Genomic DNA, 27451 nt, shown 5'->3' on the forward strand with positions numbered 1-27451 from the left:
ATGGAGGACAGTATTGGGGGTAGTCCAAAAACTAAAAATAGACTTGCCATATGATCAAGCAATCCCACTCATAGACATATATCTGGAGAAAAACATATGTTGAAAAGACACAAGCACCCCCAGTGTTCACAGCAGCACTATTTACAGTAGCCAACCCAAATACCCATTGACAGATGACTGGATAAAGAAGATGTGGTATGTATGTATATATATATATACATACATACACACAATGGAATACTACTCAGCCATAATAAAAAATAAGATAACGCCATGTGTAGCAGCATGGCTGGAGCTGGAGAACATCATTCTAAGTAAAGTATGCCAGAAACAGAAAGAAAAATGCCATATGATATCACTTATATGTGGAATATTAAAGAACCCAAATGAACTCATCTACAAAACAGAAACAGACTCACAGACATAGAGAACAAATTTATGGTTATCAGAGGATAAAGCTTTTGGGAAGGGATATATTGGGAATTCAAAATTTGCCCCTCTTGGGGAGTGACGGAAATGTTAGCTATCTTGACTGTGGTAGTGGTTTCATTGATGTTTGCCTCTACCAAAATTCATCAAATTGTACATCTGAAATATGTGTAGTTTCCTCTACAGGAATCATGGCACAATAAAGGTGTTAAAACAACTACAGATGTGTATCTTTCATGAATATAAATACAAAAACTTCAATAAAATGTTAGCAAGTTAAATCCAAGACTATATTAAGACTATTAAACCAGGGTTTATCTAAGAAATTCACAGACAGTTCAATTTTGAAAACCAGTAAAGATAATGCACAATATTAGCAGACAAAAGAAAAGCCACATCGTAACACCAATTGATGCAGAACAAGGGTATGATAGAACTCGACACCCATTCATGATGAACATTTCTTAGTAATCTTCCTCAACCTGAAAAAAGAGTATTTTAAAATACTTTCACTTGACATATTTAATGGTGAAAGGCTGAGTATATTTTCATTGAGTTCAACAAATCAAGGATGTCTTCTCTCACCAACCTTATTCAATATCATACTATAAGGAGCCACCAGTATTAATAATGTTAGAAAGATAAATGAAAGGCACACAGATTGTAAAGGGAAAAATAAAACTATGCCTATGAGCAGATGACATGATGTAATCATACAAAACCCGAGGAACCTACACTACTGAAAGCTTCCTAGAACTGATAAGTTCAACAAGCCACAGGGTACAAGTTCAACACACAAAAATCACTCATATTTCTACATACTAGCAACATGTATTTGGAAGCAGATTTTTTTTAAATGCCATTTACATTATTTTAAATTATCAAATACCCAGGAATAAATACAACATAAAATGTGCAGGGTTTGTTTGTTGAAAATCACAAATTGATGAAGACAGAAAAGAAGACCTAAATAAATACTGTGTCCATGGATTGGAAGAATCAATACTGTAAAGGTGTCAATTCTTAAAATTTAATTCAATTTGAATAAAAACCTCAGCAAGATTTATACTAGATATAGACTGATTCTACAATGCAAAACATTATAATGCAAAGGGTTAGAACAGTTTAAACAATTTTGAAAAAGGAAAATAAAATTGGACATACTACTTGATTATAAGAATTACTAAAAAACCAGAGCAATAAAGACATCATGGTATTGGTAAAGATATAGACATACATCAATGGAACAGAATAGTGACTCCAGAGATGGACTCATTCAAATATGGTCTATCGATTTTGTGAAAAGCTGCAAAGACAGTTCAATGCAGAAAGGATAAACTTTCCACAGATGGAACTGAGGCAACTGGGTATCCATATGAAAAAGAAAAAAAAAACTTAAACCTAATTCAAATCAGTCAAAATGGATTATTGATCGAAATGTAAATGCAAAGCTATAAATCTTTTAGAGGAAAACCAAGGAGAAATTCTTAAATTCTTAGGGTTAGGCAGAGAGATCTTAGATATACGATATTTATCGATTGACTCCAATTCCTCCTTGATTGAGGGTTGCTTCCTGGACATGGGGCGTGGTCGGGTGGTGATGTGTTAAATCATTCACAGACTTCTCCTGACATTGGGATGAGCAAGTTCCTAGAATGCCAGAGAAAGACTTTGGGTAGAGAAGGAAAGAGATACACATGCTTGAGGTGGGAAACATGTATGGGAAAGATCTGCCACAGCTGAGTGCAAACCCAGAACTGGGATGAGAATCTCCTACAGGAAAGAGGTAAAGGCAAAGTGGTAAGGGATGCAGCCAAACAGGTGGGCATGTCATTGTCCAGCAGTAATTCCTTCTGTGACTCTAGCAGCTCTCAAAGCCAGAGCCATGTAGTCTATGATCTACTGAGGATGACTCTATATAAAAATACTGTCAGAACCTTTGGAATGCTCTTGCATCTGGGAGGTGAGGAGGGGTGTTGCTGAGATTACTCACTGGAGGGAAGACATCACACGCATGTTGTCCTCTCTCTGTTTTATTGTTGTCTACACTAAGTAAGAGTAGAGTAGACCTTGGAACAGTACCCAGTGACATTTAAAGCAGGCATAGGCTTTGATTGAGCAATCGCACCTGGGAGATGCTTCCTACAGAACGTAAGGCCCAGTACATAGGAATCTATGTGCAGAGATTTGTGTCCCAGGCACAGCGTCCACAGTAGTAAATTGTTGATCATGATGTGTATTTCCTAAGGCCATTGTGGGGATGAAAGCTAATATATAAGAAATTCACTTTGCCAATTAGTTATCAATATTAAAACACATGGCAATGTAGAAACACTAAGATTTCCAAAAGAGGACTTCAGATTGACTACTCTGATTCCTCACACATCATCCTCTGCACTTGGTGTTTGTCACAGCACAGCACTCAGCAGAAGGAGCAAGGGAAACAGCAGAGACAGATGTGACAGTCTAGGGGAGGGGCCTGTGCTTCCTCAGCCCAGAATGGAGTCACCCTGGAGGGCTACCTCCTGGAACTCTGGCTCAGTAATTTTCTGATATTTCTCCTGTGTATTAATTACTCCCAGAAATCTGTGGTAAAAGCAAAAAGAAGGTTCTGGAACTTGGAGATGGAGACCTAGCCCTGGAAACATCCTCAGGGATCGTGGGCTTTGGCCATTACCCGCCTGTCTCTACGGGCTTTTTATCTCATGGAAGCAGGTCTCTCAGTGAGTGCTCATCGGAAGCCTGAAGGGTCAGGAACAAGTTTTCAGGAAACACTTCTGGCCATAGATTATTCTAGGAGCCTTTGTTAACTTCCCATAGTAGGTCAGAGACAGATGGGCTCCAAGGGAATTATGATAACTAAGAGGAAAATCTACAGGCTGAGTGAGGGTGTGCCTGGGGAAGTGGAGGCCCCAGAGGGACTGTCCACTTGAGGAATTATATGCCTTTGTGCTAATGATGCCCCGGGTTAGTGAGCAGGCTTTTGCAAGAGGCTGGTCTGCAGACTTAGAGTACATGTTGTTGATTAATTGGGGATCTTTTGAGTTTATAGGGCCTTCTTTCTTCCTCAACTCTCATATAACATTTATTCATCTTACTCCATCTCCCATCTCTCTCCACCACTTCTCTGGCTATTAGGATAACATGGCCCTTTGAAAAACTGGAAGACAGAGAAAATGCTATGAAGTTAGTGAGATGAGATGAGATAAAATGAACTGAGCTGGAGTTAATTTTATGAGACCCTGTGTCTGTACAGAGAGGCAGAGAGACGCAGTGGGTATGGAATAGGACAACTGAGGACAACTTTCTATCACGTTTTGCATTTGTGTCACTGTGTTCGCTGGCTTTGCCTCTGAAGTCTGTCTCATGCGAAGTGGCTTGAAACCACAGAAGAGCCTAGCACATGTTTGTTCCCTTTACCTTTGAAATAAAGGCTATGATTTTAAAAGCTGATATACTGGGCTTTATCATCTGGCTAACATTTTCAAATAAAAGTATTATTATTTAACAGAACAGAAAAAAACAGGTTTGAAATAAACTCTAAATATATAATAAATTAACATGTAATAAATATAGCTTTACAAACAAGTGTTGTTATTTAAAGTGTTTACAAAAATACCTAGTCAGCTCACAATAGATTATAAAATAAATTCTACTTGAATTAAAAAGTTAAATATGTACAATAAAATCCCAGAAAAGTATGATGACTAACTCATCTTTTAATGGTAAATAACTTGAATACAAAAAAGAAGAAGAAGAAGGAAGTGAAGGAGAGGAAGAAATAGTGAGATAATAGATTTAACTATGTAAAATGTTAAACTTCCGTATATCAAAAACTATTGGGAGTATATGAGAGAAAAAATAATATTATTAATATGTCAAATAGATCATCCACGTCAACAAGTAAAATATAAGCACTGAAAGAAATATGGTCAAAGGATAGGACTAGATAAGGACGAAAGTAGAATTTCAATCAAAAATACACATGATAAATCCAATTCATTCTAAATCATTTAAAATAGCAAGATCCAGATGTTGCCTATACAATGGCAAAGTCCCTGATGTGCACTAGTATCCAGTACTGATGAGGGTGCAGAAAAATGGGCCCTATAATGCACTGCTTTGAATTTGGGGGCAAAAATGACCCCATGGGGGGACCTGCCACTGGAGAAATAGAGAAGAACTGTGGGGCAGATTTCTTCTAAGAGGAAGCGGAAAGAGAGGAACTGGGACATACCTGCTCAGCTTTTTCTTCAAAACTCACCAATAACATAGGTCATCCCCAGCCCACACCTCTGTGGGAGAGCAGTGAATGAGGTTGAAAGAAAGAAATGTGTTACAACTACAGGAGACTGCATAGAAAGAAGCATCAGGAATTGGGAAGAAATCCCTCATTTCAACAACAAGCATATTTGTTTCAATTGCATAACTACTTGTATTAAATTTCTATTGCTGAGTGACTTCTGTTTTGCAATAGACAAGGTCAAGAAAATGAGTATACAAGCCACAGATTGGGAGAAAATATTTGTAAAAGACACATCTGATAAAGGACTGTTATCCAAAATATACAAAGAACTCTTAAAATCCTAAAATACAAAAACAAACAACACAATTTTTAAAATGGGCCAAAGACCTGAACAGATAACTCACTAAAGAAAATGAACAGATGACAAATAAACACATGAAAAGATGCTCCACATAATAAGTCATCATGAAAATGCAAATTAAAACATCAGTTAGAGACATTACACAGCTATTAAAATGGCCAAAATCTGTAACACTGACAATATTAAATACTAACAAAGATGATGCAGAATAACAGGAAATCTCATCCATTTCTGGTGGGAGTGTAAAATGCTGTAGCCACTTTGAAAGATAGTCTGACAATTTCTTATAAAACTAAACACTCTTATCCAATCCAGAAATTGTATTTACCCAAAGAATTTGAAAACTTATATCTACACAAAAACTTACATGCAGACATTTAAAGCAGCTTTATTCATAACTGCCAAAACTTGGAAGCAACCAAGATGTCTTCTAATAGGTGAATAAATAATAAATCATGGTATATCCAGACAGTGGAATATTATTCAACACTAAACAAATGGGGATGCCAAGCCATGGAAGGACCTTAAATGCCTATTACTAAGTGAAAAAAGCCAATCTAAAAAGGCTACTTACCCCACAATTCCAACTATATGACATTTTGGAAAAGGCAAAACTATGGAGACAGTAAAAATGCCAGTGGGCTCCAGGGCTCGGCAGAGGGGATGGATGACTAGGTGGAGAACAGAGGATTTTTAGGGCATTGAAAATACTCTGTATGACATATTTCACTATATATTTGTGCAAAGCCATAGAATATATAGCACCAAGTGTAAATGGTAATGTGAACTATGAACTTTGAGTGATTTTAATGTTTCAGTGCAGGTTCATCAACAGTAACAATTGTACCACCCTGGTGGAGAATACTGATAACAGAATATGTTTTGCATCTGTGGGGGTATATGGGCAGTATCTGTACATTCTCCTCATTTTCCCTGTGTGGACCTAAAACTGTTCTAAAGACATGAATTAATAATTTAAAAAATAAAATTAGAAAATATAACAAAGCCAAGGTTAAATATTTTATAGATTAATAAAACTGTATGTTTCTAGAAACATTGATAGATTGCTAGAAACAAAGATAGATGCAAAATAGATTGCAAAGAAAGACTGATATCAGAGACCGCAGCCCACGGTCAAGCACAGAAGCACTGCCATGATCTGGAAGTGGTAGTGGGGAGATTTACTCCCCTGGACAGCAGCCCTATCAGAGCCAATGGGTAAACACCTCTCCTGGCGGCTCTCACACAGATAACTGGAAGAGACACTCTATATGTTCCTCTGAAGGTTCCCGTGGGATCAAGTTTTTGTTGCCCTCAGTCTTTACTCCTTCCATCATTTTGTCTTAAGTCTGATTTGGCCGGGATAACAAACAGCCATAGGCTGGGCGGCTTAAATGACAAACATTTATTTCTCACAGCTCTGGAGGCTGGGAAGACCAAAATCAAGGCACTCAAAGATTTTGTGTTTGGTGAGGACTTCCTGCTTCATAGATAATCATCTTCCTGCTTCATAGATAATCATCTTCTCTTGTGCCCTCACGTGGTGGAAAGGACCAGAGAGACAACATGGGTCTCTTTAAAGAGGGCCCTGGTCCCACTCATGAGAGTTCTGCCCTATGACATAATCACCTCCCAGGGGACCTAACTGCAAATAGTATCACATTGGATATTTGGCTTTAGAGTATTAATTTTGGGGGGACACAAAGATTCATTCCATAGCAGATCTCCCAGAGGCCTCCTTTCCACTATCTGGGATTTTTTCCAGCAAATTACCTATATACGTGTTCTTACTCAATCTCTGCTTTTGACAATACCCCAAGTGAAATTAAGTTTAATCTTCCTTTTTAATTCCAGGAGAGAATTTCCTTTCCACTACTCTGCAGTATTTGCTAACAACATGAATGACTTGAAAGCAGATTCTTTTGCAGACCCTCCAGATAATAGCCTGGACTGGATGACAGCTTGAATTTGGTCTTGTGAGACCCTAAGCAGTAAACCCTGTTGAGCCCATGCTGACTTCTGATCAATAGAAGTGTATTGTTTTAAGCCACTAAATTTGTGGTACCTGCTTTTCTCAATGATTTTGAGTGAAGGAACAGGTTGAGAGATACAACTTGTTCTTAATATCCTGCCACAGTTCATGTCCTCAGAACCTCAGAATGTGACCTTATTTGGAAGTAGGATCATTGCAGGTTTAGTTAAGATGAAGTCATGCTGAAGCAAAGCAGACTTTTAATCCATTATGGCTGGTGTTCTTATGAAAAGAAAAGAGACACAGACACACAGGGAGAAGCCCATGTCAAGATGGGTGCAAAGTTTGGAGTGATATATCTACAAGCCTAAAAGACTAAGGACTGTCAGCTACAACAGAACCTAAGAGAAAGGATGCAACAAACTCTCCCTGGAGCCCCCAGAGCAAGAACATGGCAATGTGCACATCCTAATTTCAGATTTCTAGCCTTCAGAAATGTGAAAAAATAAATTTCTGTTGTTGAAAGTCACCTAGTTGATGGTACTTTACTACAGCAACCCTAGGAAACTAATAGAGAACCTGTGTTTTCCTGCCTTTTTAAGGTGAACTTTGTTTTATTTTTTAATTGAAATATAGTTGATTTGCAATATTATATTGAAGTGTACAGCATAGTGATCCAATATTTTACATATTATATCCATTAAGAATTATTACAAAATAATGAATATATTTCCATGTGGTGATCAATATAACCTTGTTATTTATGTATTTTATACATAGTAATCAGTATCTCTTTATCTCATATTCCAACCTTGCCTCACCCGCCTTCCTTCACCCCAGTGGTGACCACTAGTGTATTCTTCATGTATCTGAGTCCGGTTCTGTTTTGTTATATGTATTCATTTGGTTTTTAGATGCCACACGTATGTGATAACATAGGGCATTTGTGTTTCTCTGTCTGACATACCTCCCTAAGCATAACACTCCCTAGGTCCGTCCATGTTGCTGCAAACGGCAGAACTGCATTGCTGTTATGGCTTCTCCACACAGTCACGAGTAGAGGGGTGTTTGTAGAGCTTCTGTGTCTTGGCTCCCATAAGTAATGCTGCTATAAACATGGAGGTGCAAGTGTCTTGTGGAATTAGCTGTTTTGTTTTCTTTGGACACATACCCAGGAGTGGAATTGCTGCACCATGTATTACTTCTACTTTCAGTTTTTTGAGGAAACTCCATGCTGTTTTCCACAGTTGCTGCACCAATTTATATTTCTTCTAAGAGTGTACACGTTCCCTTTTCTTCACGTCTTCACCAGCATTCATTTTTAGTTTTGATGATAGCCATTCTGACAGATGATTGATGCTCTGTGATGCTGAGAATCTTTTCATGTGCCTGTTGGCCATCTGCATTTCTTCCTTGGAAAAAGTATATTCAAATCATTTGCTCATTTTTTTAAGTGGGCTTTTTTTATATTGGGTTTTATGAGCTGTTTATATATGTTAGATATTAACCCCTTATCAGTCAAATTGTTTGTATATTTTCTCTCATTCAATAGGTTGTCTCTTTTGTTTGGTTAAAATTTTTCTTTACTGTGCAAAAACTTTTAAGTTTGATTAGATCCCATTTGTTTATTTTGCTTTTATTTATTTTGCCTTAGGAGACAGATCCAAAAAATTATTGCTCCAAATTTATTACATAGTATGTGCTGCGTATGTTTTCTTTTAGGAATTTTATTATTTCAGTTCTTACATTTAGGACTTTAATCCATTTTGAGTTTGTTTTTTGTACATGGTGTGGGGGCAGTGGCCTAATCTCATTCCTTTATATGCCCCTTTCCCGTTTGCCCAGCACTACTTATTGAAGAAACTATCTTTTCTCCATTGTACATTCTTGCTTCCTTTGTTGTAAATTAATTGATCATCACTGCCTGGATTTATTTCTGTTTCATTGATTTGTGTCTGTTTTTGTGCCAGTACCATTTTCTTTTGATTACTGTAGCTTTGTATTATAGTCTGAAGTCGGGGAGAATGATAGCCCCAGCTTTGCACTTTCTGTTTTTCAAAAGTGCTTTGGCAATTTGTGACCTTTTATGGTTCTGTATACATTTTAGAATTATTTGTTCTAGTTATGTGAAAAATATCATGGGTGTTTTAATAGAGATTACATTCAAACTGTAGATTGCTTTGGGTAGAATGGATATTTTAACAATACTAATTCGTCCATTCCAAGAACATAGGATATCTTTCCATTTCTCTGTTATCATTTTCAAATTCCTTCATCAATATTTTATAGTTTTGAGAGCATAGGTCTTTCACTTTTCTAGTTTATTCTTATGTATTTTATTATTTTTCATGCAACTGTAATCAGACATTTTCCTTAATTTCTCTTCCTGAGAGCTCATTATTAGTGTATAGAAAAGCAACAGATTTCTGTATATTAATCTTGTATCCTGAAAACTTTACTGAATTTGTTTATTAGTTCTGATATTTTGATAGATACTTTAGGGCTTTCTCTATATATTGTGATGTCATTTGAAAATAAGGACAGTTTTACTTCTTCCCTTTCAATTTCTATGTCTTTTTCTTTTCTTGTCTGATTGCTATGGCTAGGAATTCCACTAGTACGTATGATGCAGGAGGTGAAGTTCACAGGAAAGAGCAGCTGCAACATGGCTTTTTCATTCCCAGAGGGATGACATTTATCAGAGTCTGGATATATGATAATACGGCTCACAGATATCTTCTGGGTGCACCTGGTGTGCTGGTACAGCTGGGGGTTTCCTAACAAAACCTGGTATTTCTCCAGGATGTGAGATTTTCTTGAGGAGGAAAGGCACATTGTCACTGTTATGTCTGAGTGTGAGCTAGTTCTCTTTCCCTGAATCCTCATCTAACTGCCCACATCCCTCTGGACCCCTCTAACCCACATGATGCCAGGCAGCTTTTGCCTCCCCATTTTTAATGGTCAGGAGCCCTTCTTTCTTGAGGCTAATTGATACTCTACTTACAACCTCAGCATATGGCTTCTTCATCACACCCTAGAATTGGAGGAGCATTTAATCTTAGGGCTGGATGGGGGGTAGGGGGGTCATCAAATGAAGGCCTTGTGCTTGTATGCAGGAGGAGTTCTGGTTCACTCTCAGCTCTGACTTCACCCTTCCCAGGGCTCCCTACATTCCACCTTCTGGCCCCACACTTTTCCCGACCCCTCCTTTCTTTAAACATCTTGCCCAAGGTCTGCTTGTTCACTAGTTATAAGCACTCACAAAAGATTTGTTAAATGAGCCAATGAGGACAGGAAATGGAACCTTGCCTTGTTCCCTGAACACAGGTGGTGAAACTTCCCACCTCCCTGAGCTTGCATGCGTGGCTCCTCCACCCGGACACCCTCCCCCGTGCCCCCCTCCAGCAAGCCCCACCCTCTCCACTGGCACGCAGGCCTTCTCCTGACCTCCCCACCCACCATGCGGTCTGCCCTTCTCACCCATGTGGGGCTTTCCCTTCTGACAGGGTGGGGACAGGGTGAGGTGGGGTATTGCTGCCCCCGATGCCACAGAGAGGTGTGTATGGAGCGTGGCACAGACTAGGCATGACAGGACTCTGGGTTGTTAAAGCTCCAGCACCTGGCCCTGGGCTATGATGCCCCTGCTCCCTGGGGACCACTCCTCATCCATTCAGAAGCTGAGCACGGAGCCAGGCCCAGGAGGGGCAGTGAGTTAGACTCCTGTCACTCTCCAGGGAGCCCCATCTCCCGCCTATGCAGCCTGGTAGCAGGGGTCCCCCCACTCACACCAGTGACCACAGTTCCTCCTGGGAAGTCACTTTGCACAAGTAAGAAGAGTGGCCCAGCTGCTGGCCATACACGCAGTTCCAGTCCCCCGCCTAGAGGCTGAAAGCCAGGAATGTGGGGACACTGAGAAGAAGCTGTGGTCTGAGGTTGGTCCACACCACATGGCAGCCAGGACCGACACTGCCACTCTCCTCGGGCACATCTGTGTGGGGAGACAGGCACGAGGGCTGAGGGCACAGCATGAGGAGGATCAGACAAGTGAGCGGCGAGGATAGTCCAGGTGGAGGGCACACAGGGCAAAGGCAGGGATGACGTGCATGTGAAGGCCACAGACTGCCCCAGAGGACTGCTATGGGGTGCCCATCACCCTCTTCCTCCCCTTCCCCCACACACCCCTCCCCTGCCAGTACCTCTGCTGGCATCGCAGGAGGATGCACTTGAGGAGGCAGCGGGCGGCAGCAACCAGCCAGCAGGAGCCGATGGGGGTGGCCCCCCAGACACGTGAGCCCGGGCCCAGCGGGCGGGCTTGCCACGGCCTCGGGCCCGCCACCGTGACCCGGCCGCCGTGCATCCTCCTGTCACCTTGGGCTTCCCGCACACTGTGGGGATGCCCCTGTCTCCTATGACAGAGACACTGGTAGTGCCCCAGGTGCCACTACCGGGGAGGCCCTGTCTGCTTCATAGATGGGAAACCAAGGCCAAGCATCCAGAGGCCAGACCACAATGCCACGGTGCCACTGAGAACTGGACAGCAGAGCACAACTGAGCAAGCCCTGTGGGGATGAGGGCTCAGTGGCCCGGTGGGCAGGGCAGGGGGACCAAGGGCAGCCACAGCAGGTGACAGCAGCATCTCCAGGGTGACAGACATCCCTGAGGGAGCCTGCCAAGGGCTGGACCATCACAACCATCGCATCCCTCACTCAGCACACCTCAGGGCCTGCTCTGCAGGTCAGTGAACTACAGGCCTCATAGGTTGCCAGTATTACTTGCTCAAAGTCATGGCTGCTAAGGGCTCATGCCTCCTCCATGTCATCCCAGTATCTCAAGGAAATACGCTCACAGGCAGAAATCTGTGTTTCTGTGTGGCCAGAGGAAAGTCACTCCCCATCTCTGACTCAGGACCCTCCATTTCTAAAAGTGGGAGAGGGCTAATGAAGACAGCCCTGGCTATAGGACCTCCACTTGGGAGGGCAGGGCTGTGCCCCGGCCCCCTGGGGGTGGGCCCCCACAGCTCCAGTGTGGCCGTGGGTGGCAGCAGCAGCAACCAGAGGAGGGCCCCAGGCTGGCCTCAGCCTTTGGGGATCCACACTTCCGTGCCCATTTCCAAGGCTGCTGACCCCCACCTGACACTGGCCTTACCCTGGCCTGACCCAGCCCTGAGTCTGGCCCCTGAGCCTGGGCCCTGACCCTTCCCTGACCGTGGCTTTGACCCTGCCTGAGCCCAGCCCTGATCCCATTCTGACTTTATTAACTTTTTAAACAGCTTATTGAGGTATGATTTATATACCATGAAGTTCACTTACTACAAGGGACAATACAATGATTTTCAGTACATTTTATTTCTTTATTTTTATTTAAATAAAATTTTTATTTTAGAATCATTTTACATTTATGAAAAAGTTGCAAAGACAATGCAAAGAGGTCCCCTATCCCCTTCAACCAGTTTCCCCTAATATTAAGATCTTATATTACTATGGCCCATTTGTCACAACTGGTGACCAATAGTGACACATTATTATCTGAAATCCATTCTTTCTCTCTCTTTTTTTAAATTTTTTAAAGTTTAAATGTACAGTGATGGAGAAATCACAAGCTTCACAGATAAGTAAAAGCTAAAACATTTCAGCATCACTAAACCAACTTTACAAAAAAATGTTAAAGGACCTTCTCTAGTCATTAAACCATAAGAAAAGAGAACAAAAAGAAAGAGAAAAAGAAAACCGACCTACAAAAGATTGCTTTGTCTATTCAGGGATTTTGCAGTTCCATAAAAATTTTGGAATTATTTGTTCTAGTTCTGTGAGGAATGTCACGAGTCTTTTGATGGGGGTTGTGTTGAATCTGTGGGTTGCTTTGGGCAGTGTGGCCATTTAGATAGTGTTGATTCTTCCAATCCAAGAGCACAAGAAATCTTTACATTTCCTTGTGTCATTTCAGTTTTTGGAGTATAGGTAACCCCCTTGGTTAAGTTTATTTCTAGGTATTTTATTGTTTGTGATGTAATGGAAATGTTTATGCCAGTCATAAAATTCTGGTTTTTGAACCAAAAAAAAAAAAAGGGAATGAAGGGCCACAAATGGCAAAATATCCTTCTTCCTTATGGGTGAGCTGTATTCCATTACATATATATATGCTGCATCTTCATTATCTGTTCAAATATTGGTGTGCACTTAAGATGCTTCCTCATCTTGGCAACTATAAATAATGCTGCTGTTAATGGTAGGGTGTATGTATCTTTCTGAATTAATTCTTATTTTCTCGTTGGCTTTATTCCTCTGATAACTATGGAAGTTAAAAAAGCTAATGCTTTACACATTCTTAGAAACAATGAACAGTACATACATGTAAATTAAAGAAATATATGTGCAGGGAAAAAAAAAAAAAAGAAATGAGCTATCAAGCCATGGAAGACATGGAAGAAACTTAAAGACATATTACTAAATGAAAGAAGCCAGTCTGAAAAGGCTACCAACTGTACGATTCCAACCAAATGACATTCTGGAAAAGGCACAGATACAGAAACAATAAAAAGATGGTGGTTTCCAGGGGTTTGGGGAGAGGGAGGGAGGGATGAACAGATGGAGCACAAGGGATTTCTAGGGCAATGGAATTATTCTGTGTGATACTACAGTGGTGGCTACATGTCATTATGCATCTGTCAAAATCCATAAAACGTACCCCATCAAGAGTGAGCCCTAATGTAAACTGTGGACTTTGGTTGATAATAATGTGCGCATGTTGGTTCATTGATTGCACTGAATATGCCACACTGATGAGGGATCTTGAGGGTAGGGGAGTATACACATGTGGGTGGGGAGGGCTATGTGGGAACTCTCTGTATTTTCTGCTCAATTCTGGTGTGAAATTGAAACTGCTCTAAAAAAGTAAATCCTATTAGTAATATACATATAAACAAAACAAAACAAAATGAGAAAGCTTGCTGAGATTTCCATAAGAATTGCTTTGAATCTATGATTAGTTTAAGGAAAACAGGCATCTTTACTATGTTGAGTCTTCCAAATCATAAAAACAGTGACTTTCATTTCTTTAGAACCTCTTGGTCTCTTTTATCAGCACTTTATAGTTTTTAGCATACAAATTCTATAAGTATTTTATTAGATTTACACCTAAGTACTTCATTTGGTTCAGTAATTACAACTGGTGTTTCATTTTTAAACTATGTGTTATGAATATTTGTTTTTATTATTTACAAGTGCAGTTGATTTTTGAATGTTATTATTGCAATGTTACTGAACTCACTTATCAGTTCTAGAAGTTTTTTGTAGATTTTTTTTGGATTATCTCCATCTACATAGATACTCATGTCACCTGTAATAGCAATAATTTTATTTTACTTCTTCCATTAGAACTGGTGTGACTTTTCCTTGCCTTTTGCAGCATCGATAATTTCCAGTACTATAAAGAATAAGCATTATGAGAGTAAACATCCTTGCCTTGCTCCCAGTCTTAGGGAGAAAGCTTTCAGTCTTTGATCATAAGAAATGTTTTTAATTGTAGGTTTTTTGTAAATGTGCTTTATCCATTTAAGTTGAGCTCAACCTAGGAGCACAAGGATGGCTCAACATACACAAATCAATCAATGTAATACACCACATCAACAAGAGAAAGGACAAAAACCATGTGATCATCTCAATAGATGCAGAAAAAGCATTTGATAAAATTCAACACCGATTCATGGTAAAAACTCTCACCAACGTGGGTATAGAGGGAACGTATCTAAACATAATAAAAGCTATTTATGACAAAGTACAGCCAGCACAGTACTCAATGGTGAAAAACTGAAAACCTTCCCACTAAAATCTGGGATAAGACAAGGTTGTTCACTCTCACCACTTGTATTCAACATACTCTTGGAGGTCCTAGCCACAGCATTCAGGGAAGAAAAAGAAATAAAGGGGATCCAAATTGGAAAAGAAGAATTAAAATAGTGTCTATATGCAGATGGCATGATACTATATATAGAAAACCCTAAAAATTCCACACAAAAACTACTAGAATTAACAAAAGAATTCAGCAAGGTAGCAGGATACAAGACTAATGTACAAAAATCAGTTGCATTTCTTTATGTTAATGATGAATCAATGGGAAAAGAAAGTAAAGAAACAATCCCTTTTAAAATAGCACCCAAAGTAATAAAATACCTAAGAATAAATCTAACCAAGAAGGCGAAAGACTTATACACAGAGAACTACAAAACATTGATTAAGGAAGTTAAGGAAGACTTCAAAAATGGAAAGATATCCCCTGCTCCTGGATTGGAAGAATCAATATTGATAAAATGGTCATACTGCCCAAGGCAATCTACAGATTTAATGCAATCTCTGTCAAATTACCCAGGGCATATTTCACAGAACTAGAACAAACCATAATGAAATTTATATGGAATCACAAAAGACCTAGAATTGCCAAAGCATTACTGAAGAAAAAGAATGAGGCTGGAGGAATAACCCTTCCAGACTTCAGACTATACTACAGAACTACAGTCATCAAAACAGCATGGGACTGGTACAAAAACAGACATATGGATCAATGGAACAGGACAGAGAGCCCAGAAATGAACCCACAAACTTTTGGTCAATTAGTATTTGACAAAGGAGGCAAAAACATACACAATGGAATAAAGACAGTCTCTTCAAAAAATGGTGTTGGGAAAACTGGACAGCAGAATATAAATCAGTGAAGCTAGATCACTTCTTCATACCATACACTAAAATAAACTCAAAATGGATTAAAGACATAAACATAAGAAACAATAAACCTCCTAGAAGAAAACATAGGCAAAACATTATCTCACATACATGTCAGCAATGATTTCCTAGGGCAGTCTATTCAAGAAATAGAAATAAAACCAAAAGTAAAAAATGAGACCTAATTGAACTTAAAAGATTTTACACAGCAAAGGAAACCACAAGCAAAACAAAAACAATCTACAGAAAGGGAGAAACGTTTTGCAAAAGATGAAACTTGACAAAGGCTTGATCTCCAGAATATATAAAAAGCTCACATAAGTTAATATGAAAAAAAAATCCAAAAATGGGCAGAAGACCTAAACAAGCAATTCTCCAATGAAGACATACAAATGACTATTAGGCATATGAAAAAATGCTCAATGCTATTTATCAGAGAAATGCAAATCAACACTACAATGAGGTATCCTCACACCAGTCAGAATGGCCATCATTCAAAAGTTCACAAATGACATGCTGGGGAGGCTGTTGAGAAAGGGGAGCCCTCCTACACTGCTGGTGGGAATGCAGTTTGGTGCAGCCACTGTGGAAAACAGTATGGCGATTCCTCAAAAGACTAGGAATAGACTTACCATGTAACCCAGGAATCCTGGTCCTGGGCATATATCCAGAGGGAACCCTAATTCAAAATGACACCTGCACCCCCATGTTCACAGCAGCAGCATTTACAATAGCCAAGACATGGAAACAGCCTAAATGTCCATTGACAGATGACTGTATAAAGAAGCAGTGGTATGCTTATACAATGAAATACTACTCAGCCATAAAAATGAAAACACAATGCTATTTACAGCAACATGAGTGTCCCTGGAGAATGTCATTCTAAGTGACGTAAGCCAGAAAGGGAAAGAAAAATGCCATATGATAATCACTCGTTTGTGGCATCTAAAAAAACACAAAAAACAAAAGAAGATAAATGAACTTAAATGTAAAACAATAACAGGCTCACAGGCATAGAATACAAACTTGCATTTGCCAGGAGGGAGAAGGGTGGGACGGGACAGACTATGAGTTCAAGATTTGTAGATACTGACAGGTATATATAGAATAGATAAACAAGGTAATACTGTATAGCACAGGGAAATTAATTCAAGATCTTGTAGTAGTTCACAGGGAAATAGAATATGAAAATAATATATACATATATATTCATGTATGACTGAAAAATTGTGCTGTATGCCAGAAATTGACACAGCATTGTAAACTCTCTATAACTCAATAAAAATAAATTTAAAAAAAAACATAAGAAGGTCTTTGATATTTATTTATTCAAGGCATATTCATCGAGCACCATCTATTGAGTTATGTCAGAAACCGTTCTTGATTGGGAAGCAACTGGAAGTACCGCTGCCATGTCGGAGGACACAGCACCAGCATGTTTCACACCACGGCGAAGAAAGACATTGTCAGTTTAATATGTTTCACATGTTTGCAAGAAGCAGTTCTTCTCAAATATAACCAGTTCAGAAATGCCTTATTGTAGGACATAGCAATGTTGTCAGGGAAGGCAGTGACAGAAGTTTCTGGTGCACTCTAAAAGTGACTTAAAAGGGAGAGAGGAAGGGTAATGTTTTATCAGGGCTTACCCAAGGATGATACTAGTTTGGGGTATTATAGTCATTAGAAAGTTATACTCTGTAGTGAGTTGGCAGAGTTGTATGTACTGTGTAATGGGTTGGCAGTAATATCCCAAATGTAGGAAATATTCTGCAAAACCACTCAATTCCCTTTGGAATTACCCACTCACGTGTCTCAGTCGTCTAGGTTCTTTTTTTGGTATCAAATTAGAACACATTATCTTGACCCACTATAAAACTGCCTTCGTTGAATTATGCCTAAGGCTTACGCCCTCGGCATTTACTGAGGGGCAGCCTTATGAATTTCATTGCTGCATCTGTCACAGAAATAAGGACACTGTCTAACATCATTCATCCCTCCCTCATGTGACACTCCCTCCAAAAACGTCTCCCATTCCTTCCTCCCTTCCCTCCTCCTTTCTTTCTTTCTTTTTTCTTTTATTTAAACTTCTGAATGCGGTTGATGTAATTAAGTTCTGACATTAACTACATGGAACCCTGTCCATCCTCTCCCCTTGACTTCCCACTTCTTTTTATAAGTCCTTCCTTCTAATTTATTTTCACTTGCGTTACTTTATTTCCTCCTTGTATTTTTTGGTAACGGGTCATTTGCTCTGACTTCAACTAATATTCTGACAAATTGTTGCTTCCTAGGTATTTTGTTATTAGGAAGAACAGCAGTGGCAGGAGGGTTTGATCTTGCATGCCAGCACCGGGCGATGGCGATGGCTGCCTGGAGCCTGGTGTGGAGAAGGAAAGGGGTGCCATGCTCGATTGGCAACATCTGCGATGAGCATGTTAGGAGAACTTGTTGGCGCTTCTACCAGGTGTTTGACATCTATGTCTTAAGTGGAATACATGGCTATTCTAACAAGAAAGCATAAACAAGTGAATTAATGACTTTCTGACTTATAAACCTGTGATTTGTAAGTTTCATTATCCCACATCCATTCTCCAAAGCATGATTATATTTACGTGAAATGGAGGGGAAAAGGGGTGGGGGGTTCCTAAACTGCGATAAAAAAAGAATAAAATAGTACAAGCCCCCTGGCCGGGCTCTGCTATGATCTGGATGCCCTGATTGTAAACATGCAGAAACTGAACCTGGAGAGGATGGAGGGCTGCCTTCGTCTCCCAGCCGGCCAGCAGGAGGAGGGCTGGGTGCCAGACCAGGCCCGTCTGGGCAAGAAAGTGGGCCAGGAAGCCCAGCCCTGCGCGGCTCCTTTGGCAAGGGGTCCGCCGCCGCCGCCAGGGAACTTTTCGGGACTGCAGGCTGGGGCAGGGGCCGGGGGACGGGGAGAATCCACACTAGGGATTAGAGGGACGTGGATCCAGAGGAAGGGGGATAGCGGCGATGGCCGGTTTAACGCCAAGAGTGCCCAACGTGCAAGGCGCGATCCCCCGGCCCTTCCAAAGGGAGGTGGTGAGGGGGGCGCCGGGAGGTCTGGGGCCTCGGGCGGGCTGTTGCGGGGTGAGGGCGGGGAGCGCAGACCCGGGCCGGGGCGCGGGAGTCGGCGCCGGGGCAGAGGCCCCGGTGGGCCCGGGGTGGGCGACTCACCCCGGCCGCCGAGCGGCTCCACGGCGAAGACGCCCCGCCGGCCCCGCGTGGCCCCGGGACGGCCCCTCCACGCCGCCTCGGCCGCGCCGCTCACGGGCAGGCGGGCGGGCGGCTGGGCGCGGCCCCGGGACACCCCGAGCCGGAGTCGGGGAGGGGCGGGGGGGGCCCCCAGTGCCGACCAGGAACAGGCCCCGCTCTGCTGTCCTGCGCGCCCCCAGCCTAGGAGCGGGGACCCCCGCCTGGGGAGGCCCCGCCCTCGGTCCAGCAGCCGGTCTGCCCTCCTGCCGCCAAAACGAAACCGGGCGGGGGGTGGGGGGGGCGACAGCGACCAGATGGGAGCACGGAAGAAAGCGCAGCCGCACGTGCTGGCGGTGGGAACAGCGGTGACCTGGGCGTTGGCGTCCCCGCGCTCCCAGCTGTGTCCCTTGAGGCAAGTCACTCAGCCTCTCAGAAACCTGGTGAGACAGGAGCTGGAAGTGAATCTCAGCACAGGGAAACCCTTTCCAACAACTGCGGATAGCCTTGTGTCCTGGGCCGGATCTCAGTCCCACCTCTGCCCAAATCTCTTCCTCACTCGCGTACCCTAAAGCTGGGGGGGGGGGGCTTCAGGATCTGAGGAAGTGAGCCGGGGGTAGGGGGGTCAGGGGAGCAGCCCAGAGGCTTCCCTGTCCCCACCCCCACCATCTTTTGGTCCCTGGGATACCACCACCCCTGACCCTGAAAGGGAGCCATGACAGCTGCTAAAAGGGAGGCAGCCTGGTGACCAGATGGGCTGGTGGCCTCTAAGGTGACCTGGCTGGAAAAATCCCAGCAGGACCAAAATTCCCTAGAGGAGATAAGGGAGCTGGTGGACTTGCAAACTTGCACCTGAGCCTCTGGGGGAGGGGCTGGAGCTGGAGGCCTGAGGAGCAAGTGGCTATTAACTGGGAGGGAGGAGGCAGTCTGCCCATCTCCTGCTCCCTCCTACCCTTCCTCCAACAGCCAACTCAGGAGCCCTCATCAGTCAGAGAGTCATGAACTGCAAGATTCTAACTTTCTAAGTTGGGGAAACTGAGGCCTGCAGCCAAGCCATGGGAAGAATGAGCCAAGTGCCTGAATTACCAGCCATTTTTAAGACCTTGATTTTCAGGCCAAACCCTTCCCTGCCAGCCACCAGTCCTCTGGGTTGCCCCTTCCCAACCCTATCCTCCTGGGCAGCAGCTGCCCCCCATCCCCCTCTCCCAGGTACAGAGGGGAAACTGCTTTAATTCAAATCTGACAGTCATGCAGATCCCAGCCTGGGTCTCCCTAGAGAGAAGGGGAGGAGGGCTGGCTGCTCAGGTGGCTTCCTCCCTGCAAAGTGAGAGGGTGGGAGGTAAAGGGAGGGAACCTTTGCCAGATCTTGTCCTGAATTTGGAAAGTGTGGGACCAAATTCCAAGCAGTCTCCGTGGTGAATCTGGGGCAGGAAGTCATCTGGAGCAGGAAACTCTGCCAGCAGAAATGCAGTGTTGCAGCGTGAGGCTCCATGTAGGCTCAAACCACACACACACACACACACACACACACACCCCCCACACTCCCCTCTGGGCCACTACCCGCTCCCTGTGCAGATATGCCAGAGACCTCCGTTGAGGGGATTGGGATCCCCCTTGGCAGGGGCCACATGCTGCCCTCCGTTTTGCCTTCTGCCGCCCTGACTGTGGCAGCCCCATGCCCAGAGCTAGGCCAGGACTTCAGCGCCCAGAGGGTACTGAGGCGTGCATGACCCCCTCTGCAGTCCCTTCTTTATCCTGCCTTCCACTGGAGAGGAATCATCTTCCTCTGAGTGATGCTTGAAGGAGTGGAAGGGGCCACACAGCTGCCCCCTCACTGCCCACCTGAGGAGGGAGCAGCTGCCATGAGTTCCTGAGACACGTGGCCGCCCCCTCACAGTCACCCCTCAGGCTGAGGCCAGGGATGCCCGTTACTGTCAAGCTCCACGGGGAAGCCCCAGCTTCAGGAAGCACATTTTCCACAAACTCAGCACCCAGCTAAGCCCTGTGGGAGGAAGGGTAAAGCCAAGAGCCTGGGGCAGCTCCTGCCAGACTAGAGATGGCTGGAAGCTGTGGGTACCTCTCTTGTGGCCTGGAAGGCTGCCTCTGGGGATGGAGGGTCAAAAGCACCCCAGGGCAAGCCAGAAATCCAGGAGTCAGCCTCCTGGTTCCATTCTCAGCCTAATAACTCCAGCATCTGAAGAAGTTCACCCCCAAGCTGGGCTGGCTGTGTGGCTGCAGAACTCTGATGTTGAAACCTTCAGGCCCCAGGGAGGAGAGCTGGCTGCCACAATCAGAGAGGTGGGTTTTAGGTTGAAGTCATCCAGCCTTGGAAAGGCACTCAACAGCTCCCTGGTCTGCCTGTTTCACATGTGTCTCCGCTCCTGGTTTGTCCTGCATTCCTTAGAGCACTGCTGGCCCTGCATGGTTGTCACAGGTGGGATCTGACCATATCAATATTCCAACCCGCCCTTTTCAACCTGTCACTTCCCTGCTGAAAGTTTTCAAGTATCCCCAGAACTTTAAGGTGAGCTTCAAACTATATCTTCCAGCATTGGAGGCTCTTATCTTCCTTTCCAGTCTTATCTTGGTTTCCCCTTCAGCCACTGCTGTAAACTGATCGCCCCACTTGCACTCACCCCCTCCCTCTGCATTTCCTCCTCCATCTGTCCATGTCTTGGTCATCCCTTCACACCCATGGCCTCTGCTCTGAACTCTCAGGGTGATCCAGTGTGTTCCACACGAGCTCTTTGTGCTCACTACCATGTAGCATTATTTCACTCATGCCAGCTCAGTCACTGCCACTTGACTATTATCTTTAGGAAGAAAGAAAAGTGCTCTCTCTACTCCCATTGTGCCAGGACCCAAGAATTTAAGTAGGAGGTGGGCGAATCCCCTTTTGTGAGCATTCTCCTCACTGACAGCTGTGCCTGACACTAGGTGGTGCCAAGGAGCCCATCCCACTTGGGCCTGATGTTCTGACCTGACAACTCCTGAGCCACAGACACCCTTGATCTTTCCTATGAAAATAAACGCAACCATCCAGGCAAACAGTGAGACAATGATATCAAGGGGTGAATTATATCCTGGTGCCTAAGGAGGCAACACACAATCTCTGCCAAGATTCCTTCCAAAAGGAGACAGCACAAAAGCACCCACTGAAGCCCAGCTTTGATCTTTCCCTCAGGCTGACTGGGGCACAGGGTGGGTCTAGGGCACCCAGCAGTGCCCATGCCCCTTTCTGACATGGCCTCTGGGATTAGGACTGGGGGTGATGAGTAAATCAAGCCAAAAATCTGGCAGGTGGCCACTGCCTCCTGCCTGATTCAAACATACCCCCAGTGCAGGCAAGCCTGGCATCCATTTCCAAATCAACCACCAGTGATGCCAGCTGGAGCTCCCAGGGAAGGGGCTGGTGGACCATCGCTGGCTTGGAGGCGAGGCCCATGGTGGGCGGTGGTCCTCAGGGGCAGTGCACTGCTGGGTTGTCCCTCCCAGGCAAGGCTAACTTGCAGCCCTGTCCAAGGTTATTCCTGGGGGTGACCTTTCTCACATGGGTACAGACAGCCTCAGGCGAGTGCAGGAAGCCTTCTAGCTGTGGCCCCCTCTCCTGCCCACCCAGCTCCTCTGGGTAAGTCAGCAGGGGGTCCTGGCAGCATCCACACCTAGTAGAGCAAAGGGCACACAGTGCCGGCCCAGCAGGTGCCGGCAGAGCACGACTGTCTCACGGACACAGGCCTGGGCAGCAGGGGGCTCGGAGCCTGCCTCCTGTTTACTGCCGACCCTCTAGCATCCCTTCCCCAGTCCAGGTTGCTCTACCAGGGATCATCCCAGTAAAACAGGTATCTTTACAGAAGGGCCCAGGAAGAGCAGGACCCACCACTAAAAGAAGTACACCTCAGGGGAGGGTAAAGCTCAGTGATAGTGTGTGCTTAACATGCACGAGGTCCTGTGTTCAATCCCCAGTGCCTCCATTAGAAAGTAAGTAAGTAAAATAAAACAAAATAATGCCATTTGCAGCAACATGCATGGACCTGGAGATCATCATTTTAAGTGAAGTAAGCCAGAAAGAGAAAGAAAAATGCCATAGGATATCACTCATATGTGGAATCTGAAAAAAAAAAGAAAGAAAGAAAAGAAGACACTAATGAACTCATCTACAAAACAGAGTCGCAGACATAGTGAACAATCTTATGGCTTACTGGGGTAAAGAAGGTGGGAGGAGATATATTTGGGAGTTTGAGAATTGCAGATATTAACCACTATATGTAAAAATAAAGAACAAACTTCTGCATAGCACAGGGAACTATATTCAATATCATGTAATAAAATTTAATGAAAAATAATACGAAAACAAATATATGTATGTATATGCATGACTGGGACACTGTGCTGTACAACAAAAATTGACACATTGTAACTGATTATACTTCAATTAAAAAAAAAGGAAATTTTACAATGGAGAACCAAAGAAAAAAAAAAGAAAAAGAAATGGGTGCTTCTTCATGCACAGGTAAAATGGGGTTCTTCCTAGAAGGGGAGATTTAAGGGACCTGATCCCTAAATCTCTCTCCCACTGGCTTTTCAATATATGAAAGTGTACAATTAGAAATAATTCTTCTTAGATTCTAAAAGCTAGCTCTTAATGACTTTTTTCTAAAAGACAAATAGTCCTATACAGGGGTAATACGTTAGCTCTTTACAGCTAATTAATTGGTTGACTATTAGTTAGGAAGAAGATGGAGAGTGGGGACAGGGGATACTTTAGGAGGGTGTGCACAGCCAGAGGAAGGAGGGGCGGCAGAGCTAGATTTTGCTTATTTCACAGTCTAGCCTGGCTTAGTCCAACAGCCCACTTGAGATAAGCAGTGGGTAAGCTTATAGATGCATCATCACTGGATCTAAGAATGAGGCAAGCTGTAATTGTCTAACTAGGAGATGAAAGAAATATACAGGCAACCATTAATTATGCAAATTACAACTTATATACAGATGGAGAATTCTTACATTTTTTAGTAAATAATTTGTTACTCAAGTTCTCTCAAATCCAACAGACATGTTCCTAGGGGGAGCTGTTTTTTTTATTCTTTATTTATTCAATTAGCATAATAGGAGAAATGTGCACTGCTGTTAATTTATACATTCATTCTTTCTGTGGATAAACTGACCAATATTTCTTCTGTGCTTACAGGAGTCCGGTACAGGGCAATGGTATTCAGGATAAAAATGTAATGGAAGACACAGTTCCTGCCTTGAAGAGGTTACATCTGGGTTGGGAGATGTATGATACATACACGAAACAACTGGGGAAAACACCAGGCTGGATAAAATCAAGTGTTTGGGTGCTTGGTTCAGGTTGCAAGCACTGTAGAGTCTCAGAAGCAAGAAAGATCACACAAGAAGAGAAATCAAAGAGCAGTTACTTTGAAAGGTATTTCATGAAGCTGCTCTTCCTGTCTCAGATGTCAGCAGTAAACTCTATGCCTCTTATCACCCTGGGAAAAGTTGAGATCAAGACTGTGTGATATTCCACACCTGCCCTGGACAGATCCAGCACTGCCCACTCTGAGAACAGCCTGCCAACCACCCAGAGAAGGAGCTCAACCATGGACTCTTGAAAGTTCTAAAATAATTTTTAAAAATGAAAAAGAAACAATTTCTATTCTTGATGTGTAAGTTCTTTGTGATGAATTATTAACTTCACTATACTGGTCTGTGGATTGTGGTTTGGACCTGCTACATCCATAGAGAAATTCAGATTCATTTTTGTTCAAATTTAGGAAACTGTTGTCACAATTCCATAATCTAGTGTGCAGTACACATTTGAATGTACAAGCCAGCTGTTTGGTAGAATGTCCCTCAGTTTGAGTTTTATCAACTGTTTCTTCATAATTAGTCATTTTATGCCTCAGAACCCAACTTAATTTCTGTTTTATGCCTCCACCAGGCCAGTCCCTTGGGTCAGGCAACTGCGGCGGTCATTTCAGGCCCAAGCTTGAGGGCTTGTCACAGGCGCTGCCCCTTACCCATGTTGATGAAGCATCATTGAAATTAAATTTCAAATTTTCTGTCTTTAACAGTCTCTCAAAGAGCCTATGAAAGACACTAACAGCATGGACCCTTTCAAATGCCATGTCTCTGTTATAGACTCCTGGATCCCTCACCCTTTTAGGGATGGCCCTGGCAATCTTCCTACATGGTGGTGAGAACAATCTAAGTCCATTTGGACATGTCAGCACTTTCCCTCAGTTCTGGTTCAGTTCTGGAGGCTTCTGAGGTGCTAACTTGTCAGGGTCCGAGGAGGGGAATCTGCCTGATGAACTCATCTCTCCCCAGAGGTGTCTACTGATGTGTGACCACCATGGTTGGTGCCTGGGCCTTGGTTCATGCAGGCCCCTTGGAAGAATGTCTCCCTGGTGCTTTCTGGACTGCTGGCTCTTTCTACTACTTTCCTGCCACTCTCAAGCATGGGCAGCAAGAAACTTGATGAGCGAAATACAATCCCTGACTCACTAGGCTTTGCTGCCTCCCCAGAGCACAAAGCAGACAGAGCCATTCTCAGTGTAAATCATTGACACGTGAATGTAGTTGTACCTCTTCTCCCATTCCCAACCCACCCTCAAATATTCACTCCAGAAAATCCTTTTCTAACCTGAAGTCTTGCCTTTACTCAAATCTTTTATGTAGACCATTGGTTCTCAAAGTGTGGTTCCTGGTCCACCAGCATCAGCATCACCTAGGAACATGTTAGCAGGCAAAGTATCTTCCACCCCAACTAGCCCTACTTAATCAGGAACTCTAGTTAGAGTAGGACGTGGTAATCTGTTTTAATAAGCTCTCCAGATGATTTGGATGCTAGATAAAGAAGTTTGAAAACTACATATCTGCAACTTGAGTTTGTTTTCTTCCCCTGGTGCATTGGTTCTCAAATTTTACAGAATACAGATACAACAGAATCACCTGGATAGCTTGTTAAAACAGATTATTGGGTCCTTCCTGCAAAATTTCTGATTCACCAGGTCTGAAGTGAGGACTGACAATTTGCATTTCTAACAAGTTTCCAGGTGATACTGATGCTGCTGCCCAGGGGACCACATTTCAGAGAACCATAATTCCTGGAAGAGGCTTTAGCTCTGTAATTCTCTTCCTTCCATCTCTCCCCATAAGATCCATCTAACTATTATTGCTAATGTAATCAAATATAGTCTCTAGAAATCTGCTTACATGTAGCTTTTTCCAGTCCAGAACCATCTATCACAACTTTGCCAAGTTTACTTATATTTTTGAAGGCCAATATCTGATGTTAGACCAGCAGCGCTTAAGGCTTTTCACCCCAGGTTCCTCTCCAATTCAAGGGCTCCCATAGCTAATCCATCTGTAGGACATCCCACAAGATTCAGAAAGAGGAAAAATGCCTACTGTTCACCTTGTAAGATCTGTTTTACAAATAGCAGGTCAGAGTTTCATTGGCTTCTCCCCAGAACCCAGAGATTGAGCAAAATATGCTTCCTGGGGAAATACAGAGGAGTCAGAGGAAAGGGATGGCCAGGCAGTTGGAGGGGGCAATGAATGAGCAAATGCTGTGGGAATCATTTACTCACTCTTTGAGGTGAAGGGTTTTTATCATGGTTTGGGGAAGAAGAGAGAAACAATTTAACCTCATGACATCTTGCAGTTTAACTTTTGGTTTCAATATCACCAGATTTAAGGAGAATAAAAGTGGCCACCTCCCCCCTTTCCTGCTTAGTTGTATTCAAATCCACTTCTCCCCTGCAGCGTCATCAGGGTCCCCAAAGCCCCTGGTCCCACTTACTTTTCACCTGGTATCCTGAAGAGACACCAAGCCTTTTTTGGCTTAATTACCACAGAAAGATTACTTTAAGTCTGCAGGGCACAGTCACATTATTAGCTAGGCAAGGAGCCACTTCAGAGAACTGTTTCTTCTAATGTGATCATTTTTTGTCATAAAATTCTATTTTGTTAAGTGACCCACATAGTTCTGAATGAAAGCACCGACCAAAGAACACACAGAATATAAGTTACAATTATTTGGATGGTTCAGCATCATTTATTAATAATCCCAAGCATTGTAATATTAGGGCAGTCTTGAGGGTGCCCTGCACATGAATAGGACTGTTGCACTTAAAGAAAAGTTGCAGAGACTTTTTTGCTGAAACAACACTCCTATTCCCACTACAAGGACAGATGCGGATTTGTTTCCTTATGCTTGTGTCCAAAAGAATGGGATTGCTTGTGTTTTCAGACATTTGCCATGGTTTTCTACCTCCATCTTCTTACCCTGCCTGGCATTAAACACAGCACCTTATTCCTTGTGGTGTTCAGTAAATATTTATTGAGTTGAAATTTGGAGACCACCAATTAAAGACTGGGATCAAGGCTTTTCTGTTACACTCTGCTCTTCACAGTGGTGCAGCCATTGTGGAAAACAGTATGGAGATTCCTCAAAAGACTAGGAATAGACTTACCATGTAACCCAGTCATTCTGCTGCTGGGCATATATC

General features: G+C 43.1%; 1 long non-coding RNA gene across 1 annotated transcript in view; it reads left to right on the top strand.

Annotated features, from left to right (window-relative positions):
- Nucleotides 1-24593, top strand: part of LOC140699170 (uncharacterized) — a 123994-nt gene extending 99401 nt beyond the window's left edge. The window contains exon 2 of the long non-coding RNA XR_012077174.1: nucleotides 24121-24593. This is a non-coding gene — a long non-coding RNA (uncharacterized lncRNA). The remainder of the gene's footprint in view (nucleotides 1-24120) is intronic.
- Nucleotides 24594-27451: the final 2858 nt, after the last annotated feature.

Source organism: Vicugna pacos, chromosome 11, assembly GCF_048564905.1.
Source record: "Vicugna pacos chromosome 11, VicPac4, whole genome shotgun sequence".
NCBI classification, from domain to species: Eukaryota; Metazoa; Chordata; class Mammalia; order Artiodactyla; family Camelidae; genus Vicugna; species Vicugna pacos.